The 8321-nt window shown below is 33.2% G+C and overlaps 1 non-coding gene across 1 annotated transcript; it reads left to right on the forward strand.

The window, feature by feature from the left end:
* The first annotated feature begins 2167 nt into the window (after positions 1-2167).
* On the forward strand, positions 2168-2274 carry LOC121228670 (small nucleolar RNA R71). Its single transcript, XR_005926245.1, has one exon. It is a non-coding gene; the product is annotated as a small nucleolar RNA R71 (small nucleolar RNA).
* The last annotated feature ends 6047 nt before the right edge of the window (positions 2275-8321 follow it).

Here is an 8321-nt window from a genome sequence, read left to right on the forward strand (position 1 = left end):
GTAAACCAAGGAGTTTCATGGATTTGATTTACCTTAAAGATATGCTCATTTGGAAAATTTTCATTAATTGGGACAAGTGAGTGAGTTACCTCATCTTGTTCCAACCTCAACAGATAGTCAGTTACTTGATTTTCAACTCCCTTTTTGCCTTGGCTCTCAAAGTCGAATTCTTAGAGTAAGAGTATCCATCGAATTAACCTCAGTTTAGCATCTTTTTTAGCGTAAGTATTTGATGGTCGTATGATCGGTAAAGGCTGTGACTTTCATACCTATAAGATACAAAAGGAATGAGTAATTAAGTTGGGCTTCTATCAAAGTTCTGCTCGTTTAATAGATCGGATGGAACACTTTGTTTCTTCTTTGACCCATAATAGCTTCCATAGCAAAATCACTTGCATCACACATCAACTTAAAATGAGAGTTCTAGTCTGGCGTAATGATTATTAGGACTGAGATCAATTGATTTTACAATTCTTCAAAAGCTTCCAAGCATGCTTTGTTGAACTTAAAAGCGTTGTCTTTCTCTAATAACAAACACAAAGGGTTGGAAATTTTTGAAAAATCTTTGATAAACCGTCAATAAAAACCAGCGTGGCCTAAAAAACTTCTCACTCTTTTCACATTGATTGGAGGTGGTAACTTTTCAATTACATCCACCTTTTCTTTATCAACTTCGATTCCTTTTCTAGAAATTATGTGTCCTTAGACAATTCCCTTATTAACCATAAAATGACATTTATCCCAGATAAGGACAAGATTTGTCTCTTTACATCTCCTAAGTACCGTAGCCAAATTACTCAAAAAAAACATCATAAGTGTTACCAAAAATAGAAAAATCATTCATGAATACCTCAACAAAATTTTCTACCATATTAGTAAATATTGCCATGATGAATCATTGAAATGTTGCAGGTGCATTACATAAACCAAAGGCATTCGCCTAAAAGCAAACATATCATATAGGCAAGTAAAAGTTATTTTGTATTGGTCTTTTGGGGCTACAACTATTGGCTATATCTCGAATATCCATCTAAGAAACAATAATATTCGTTACCTGCCAATTGTTCCAACATCTAATCCATAAAAGGTAGCGAAAAATGGTCCTTTTAGATGGCTTTGTTCAATATTTTGTAGTCTATATAGATTCTACTATCCATGGCCATACTTGTCAATATTAACTCGTTATGTCCATTCTCAGAAATCATGGTTCCACCTTTCTTTGGTATACACTGTATCGAACTTACCCATGAACCGTCAAAGATGGGGTAGATAATTCCCGCATCTAACCATTTGATAACTTCCTTTTGAACTACCTTTTTCATTATTGAATTGAGTTTCCTTTGCGCATCAGTTCTAGCTCACTCACCCTCCTCTAAGATAATCTTGTGCAACAACCTTATGTGTTCCTTACCCAAATTCCTTAGATTTTCTGTGTCACTCGACAAGGCTCCTTACGATCTATTATGAAGCTCTGTAGCTAACTATTCACTTGGTTCTCCAATTATTTCAGTGTTGCTGCTTGACTTTGGATTAAGGCCATTCTTGACCATGTATGCCTTCAAGAAATTCTCCAAACTATTAGACGATTTAGCTTGTGGTGGCTTCTAAACTTGTTGATTGAACCCTTGAGGTTGATTTGTTGTATGCTTCATGTAGTTGTTGTTCAGTCCAACTCTATGGTTACTCCAAGAAAAGTTTGAATGGTTATGCCATGAAGGATTATAGAAGTTAGACCGTGATCTTTGTCCACTTCTATCCTGTTGTTGATTCCGTACATAATAAACATACTTAGGATTTGATGGACAATTCTCGGAAAAATGATTTTCCCCACAGTATATGGAAGAAATAACATCAAAGTGACTAGGTGGCTGAGCTGCAACATGATTTAAAAACATTAATAGTAAATGTTTTAAACATTGAAGAGATAGAAGATACCTGAGTTGAGAGTGAAGTGAGGGCATCTAGTTCATGCACTTCGACTTCTCATCTTCCTGAAGTTGCTCGACTTTTTAGCCACTAGTAATTGTTACTGGCTATTCTCTTGATAATCTCACAAGCCTCATTATAAGACTTCAACAAAAGATAACCATTCATATAAACATCTACCACCAACCTAGTATATACGTTAAGACCATTATAAAATGTATCCAACTGGATGCAGTGTGGAATCCCATGGTGAGGGCATTTATGCAGTAGCTCCATGAATCTTTCCCAGGCCTCGTTGAAGTATTTCTCAATCATTTGTTGGAAAAAAGTGATACCATTTTGCAACATAGCATTTTTTCTAGATGGGAAATTATAACGTGGTTTGTGCAAGTGTACATAGTCGTTCAAGTAATAAATAAGTAAAATGAGTTATCGTATCCATAGGGATTGTGTATGTTAATCGATTATTTGTAAAATTATAAATTCACAATTTGGTATAAAAGCACGATAATTTGGATAGTGATGATTAAACTAAGTGAGATTAATTAAATACAAATATTGATCCCTATGCAATTTTAATCTAAATGAAAATGATCTAAATGTATGAATGAATGGCTTTAGCAACAAAAATAATCAAAATTAAATAGGCTAGGATAAATATATTAATCAATTCAATTTATTTTAACAATGTTCAAAAATACTTTGATGGCAACTCGATCTTTTATAAGTTTGGAAACCAAATTAAGTCCTCTTAGATCTTTGACTTAGTAAAATATATTGATCATATTAGATAAGGGTTCCTTAGCATTTATGGGAGGTCATAGGGATGTTTACGTTTCCAATAGTTTAATCACATAAACCTAAAAACTATGCATGATAATAGAGTTAACTAAAGATATTATGAACCTCAACTTGGTCGAGTTTAATGATCTAAATTGAGCATTGCACTTTTCAATTATGTGCCTACTAGGTGTAGTCTAGTTAGGATCGCTCAGCTAATCTGAATGCACCGAATCACGTATAAATAAAATCCATCATGATATTAATTGAAAACATGATTAAATGAGACCCAAACATATTAAAAATGAATAAAATAAATCTTATTAAACTAACATAATCATCCTAACAAATAGAATTTAAAATACCATAGTTGATGTCAAAAACAATAAACTTAAAGTAAACATAATTAAAATAAATAACAAGAGGAAAGAGTGAACTTTATTCAGTTCAACAACCATTCCAATCTATTCTGACTGATGCACTCCTATGTCTGATCGATGCTTCTTTTACTAGTGGTTTCCTAAGGTGGTTGACCAAAGAATTCTTTTGACAAAGCTTATGTTGGCTAAAAGATGGAAAGGGAAATGGTGGCTAAGCAAGGGAAAGGAAAAGGGAAATGAGAGAGAATGATGAATGAGAGATGAGCATTGAAGGATGATGGATGAGGGATAGGTGCATGGTATTTATAGGTGAAGGTAAGGGGTAGAGTTTGCTAAAAATAGAATTTAAATTCTTTCTTTTTCTCTCACTTATGGCTGACCACAATTCATGGAAAAAGGGATGACTTAGTCTCCTTATTCTGAATTCAAACCAAGGATATTAATAGCTATAGGGTGGATGGTTTCAACAACAAAGTTGTTGGGTTGATTTTTGATTATTTTTCAACTGTAAGGACTTTCAATTAAATACCACGAAGCTTTCTTTTGGGAAGCCATCTACGTGTGCCAAAATCGGGCTTTAGTTCCCCTTTGTTGGATGGTTTCTCAGTCTAATAATTTAGCACGCATGTTCATCTTTTAGTACATCTTTTACTGGGTCAAATTATCAACCTTCTGACCCAGTTTGCATGGTATTGCCGTCCACATGTATTGATTTGCGCATGTCCATGTTTCATTCATATTAATCATATCTTCAATGATCCTTCTACATAGTGAAAAACCACATATTAATAAATTAAGATGAAATAATATAAAATATGTACAAAAATAATGTAATTAAGCAAAATTTCACATACTTTATAAATTCATGCCCAATATTACTAATTAAGTAAAATCCATTTATTTTAATAACAATTATGCAATATTAACATATTTATTAAGTAAAAAAATGGTAAAAATATATAGAAAAACCCTATATAATTTTGAGTTTACACATCCTAACATAAACCATTGGTCATCTCGAGTAATGTTTATGCACAACTTTTGCTAAAGCAATTTTGCAAAAACGAATAAAGCAACATCAATCTTCGCACATAATCATGCATCAACGGAATCATGCTAAAAAGTACTTTTTATTGTTAAGTAGCTTGAATGCAAATATTATTTCCAAACTTTATACTAAATACATCATAATATCAACATGAATCATAGTTTGCATGTATTTTTGAACTCATACATAACATTCACCAATCAATATGTTTTCCTTATCAACTAAACACAGCAATCCCAAGGTTTAATTAGCGGCTCTCATAAGTTGAGCTTAGTAATTCCGCTCCTCTGATGTAGTCTGTATAATCATCCAATAAATAGGTTTTTTATTAGGTTGTAATGGGGCTAGGCTAAAGGTAGGGATAAAGAGAAGTGAATTTTTAGGGTCAATCATCTTAACCTTAACTTGTCTTGAATCCTTTTGCATCATAACTTTGTACAATTGGGTGTTTGGACCACCCCAAACTTATTTCGAGCTCATTTACTTTTTAGACTTTGGGAAAAATTTTCTTTACTTTTTATTCTTTTGAAAAAACTTACCTTTGTTCTTTCAGTCTTTTTTTTTAACATAATCATGTGAAGAGCATGTACATCTTTTGTATTTTTCCTCAAACTTTGATCACCAAGACAAATTTAGTTAAGATAGGTGCAAAAGAACATAATAAAATAAAATAAAAAGATGATAATACGGCTTATTGTGTAGGTAATTTGCAATAAACAAACCATTAAGTTCAAAAATTAAGTTTCAAAGGTTAACTTAATAAGGCCAGCTTAAAAGGCTCAAACAATCCAAAGAAAAGGTGCCCATATCATATTATATTCTTATACCTCCTAGGATTTCTCCTTAAGAAAGTTACTAATTCAATGGCAAATACTACGTAAGTCTAAAGAACATACAAGCATTCCATCACTCAAGATAACATAAGAATAACTTAGATAAAATCATAAATCATGCTTGCATTTGAACACACTTATGAACAAAAATTCTTTTTGAACATTCATTTATTTCAGCAACTTAAGTAAAAAGATTGAAACATACTTTAAAAATTTATGTAACATGTCTTATCTTCCTTTAAAAAGAAGCAATGTCCTCATTGCAAAATCAAGTAATGAATGAACATTGAACACTGGGTAAGGTTGTAAGAAAAGAGAAGTAAGTCTTAAAGAATACTTAAGTACCAAGTCTTTCTCAACAATCCAATCCTAGACATGTTCATTCCCATTATCACATCACTTTATTTTTCCCAAATAAAGATGTATTGAGTTTATTTATTCATGCTTACTATTTTATTATGAAAAAGAAAAAATTCTAACTAGAAAATAAAAATAAACACCTAAAATGAAATAAATACTAAAGACAAGAAATTCCCCTTTTTATTTATTTGAGTTATTCTCCTCGCCTTCCTTCTTTGATGTTTCATCCTCACTTGTATTCTCTTCTTCCTTCCATGACTCAAAGATATAATCTGGGAACTCAGGAACAAAATTGTTAGAGATATTTTTAAAAGTATTTCTTAAAGAATTATCTCTAATATTTGCATATTTCCAATAAGCCTGTGGTTGGTTATGCAGAAATTTCACCATATCCATCATAATTGACAATTTTGCTTTCTTCACAGTATTTGGAGAAGTGGGCATAGGAATGGTCAACTCAAGATCAACACTTAGTTCAACTGGCTCATTAGCATTTGACTCCTCTCTTGGTTCAGAGATTTCTGATTCCTTTATCGGTTCTAGATTGTTCGGTTCTTCCTTAGATTCTACATCTTCTGTCTCAGTAATTGAGTTAGCCTCAGTTTTGGATTTGTTCGATGACTCATCAGTCTCTGTTTCTGTTGGTTCACTGGGTTCAATTGGGTTTAGTTCATGGAAATTCTCCACTAACTTTCAAGATCTTGGGCTGTGATGCAACCTTGAACATACGGGCCCTTCAGGTTTGCTTTTGTTTTAACTTGAGCCCTTAAGCAAAGTGAAGTTATCAATGATAGAAAGTAAGAACTTTTGATCTTCTTTCTAGAACAATCATGGATTTTCTTGAGAATGATCTTCTCAACATTGATAGACCTTTTTGTCATAATTGCATACAACAAAAGTATTCACTCCATTGAAATGGTGGAACTGTGTGAGGTGGGCATAAAACTGTATCGAACAAAGTAAAACGATATCTTAGCCAAAAGTTTTAGGTATTCGCTTCAATATGAATACCATACATTCTTATGATCCATTAGGATCCCGAATTTTTCACAACATTAAGCACTTGTTGAAGGAAATCCTAATTTATGTTTGTCATAATAGCAAAGTATTCATCTTCTTCAACATCGGGTAGGTTAAACAAATCATTAAAGGACTTAGAAGTTAGGGGTACCTTTTTCTTGTGAATAAGAACTACAGTAGCATCTGGCTTAGTCAAGGCATAGAACTCTAGAACTAACTCGTTATCAGGTAATGATCGTGCATCGCAAAAGTAATTCTGATTGAGAGCATCAATCGTCTTTCAAATCAGAAAAGGCACAACTACCTTATCATTTCTTTCCAAGTTGAAACCTTTTTCTGGCATCATAGGTTGATTTTTGAATATGGAAGCAAACCTTTCTTTCACTTCCTCATCTTAAATCACAATGGGATTTTTAGTAGAGGTCTTGGAAGATCTAGTTCTTTTACGAGACATGGTGATTTTTCCCAAAAAAAAAGCAAAATTTAGTAATGGATGAAGTAAGCGATTTTGCGGCAATGATAGGCTTGTGGTAGCAACGGGTTTACGGTGGCGATAGGCGTGTGATGCAGTAGTGATATGGTTGTTCCCGAAAAAGGCTTGTAGCTACAATAGGCTAGGTTTTTGCGACAAGGGGAGAAAATTTGGGGAGATTCTTCAGCATTCAAGGCTAGCGGCTAAGAGGAAAATGAATGAGTGGCTAGGTTTTAAGCTAACTGCTTGAAGGGTTGTGAGAATTATGGTGGTAGAGAGGGGTTTATATAGTGGTAAACTGGGGCAATCTTGTAGCAGAATATTAGTTACTTAAGTGACTTGGGTAGCAAGTATAGATGGAGGGAAAAGTGGTAACAATATAAGGGTTCTGGGGAACCTTTATGGATGGCACTGATGGGGTACATTTCTCCTCTTTTGCTATTTCAAGCCTTGAGTCCAAACTATATTTACAGACTAGACTACTTAAAATAATAAACTAATTAGTATTTAGGCCAATTTGACCCCCTTATTAAACATAAACAATTGAAACTAAAATTAAAAACTAAAACTAAAATAAAAATAAAAAAATTCAAAATTAATTAGAAAATTTCTCCTCAAAAGATTACATTAAATTAATTCTAATGAAAGGTTGGAAGGGTCACAATGGTCCCGCTTAAGTTCCAATCTGCTTAGATAGAATTAATTAAAGGTACTAATTTAAGAAAATAATTTCTAACTTTTTTATTAAAAAGTAAAATCATGAAAAATTAAGGGTCTAATAATTTGAACGAGGTTTCAATTCGCTCCACTTCACCATCCCAATAGTGCTTGAGACATTAACCATTAACTTTAAATGTATCTCCGTAGTTGTCGTACAATTCTATAGCTCCATATGCATAAAATTTGTAGATGGTATAAGGTCTTTTCCATCAAGATTTGAGCTTCCCAAAAATAACCTTAGCCTCGAATTAAACAACACTTTCTATCCTTCTCTAAATTCGCGAGGTTGTATATGACTATCATGCCATCTTTTATATTTTTCTGTACACATCTTGGCATTCTCGTGTGAAAATAACCTCAACTCTTCCAACTCATCAAGTTGTAACATCCTTTTCTCACCAGCTTACTTAAGATCCAAATTCAGTTGTTTCAAAATCCAGTTAGCTTTATTCTCCAATTCGAGCGGCAAATGACATGTCTTTCCAAAAACTAACCGATACAGAGTCATTCTTAACAGTGTCTTAAAAGTAGTTCGATAAGCCCATAGAGCATTATCGAGCCTTCAAGACCAATCTTTTCTGTTAGGGCACACCACCCTCCCAAAAATACCTTTGATTTCTTGACAAACCCTTTCCGCTTGCTCATTTGACTGTGGGTGATAGGCAGTAGCAATCTTATGCTTTACATCATACTTTTCAAGTAACCACTTAAGCCATTTATTTACAAAGTGAGATCCTTCATAGTCCCAAACCGTGTAAATACATGCTCATGTAGGAATCGCA

Source organism: Gossypium hirsutum, chromosome A04, assembly GCF_007990345.1.
Source record: "Gossypium hirsutum isolate 1008001.06 chromosome A04, Gossypium_hirsutum_v2.1, whole genome shotgun sequence".
NCBI lineage: Eukaryota > Viridiplantae > Streptophyta > Magnoliopsida > Malvales > Malvaceae > Gossypium > Gossypium hirsutum.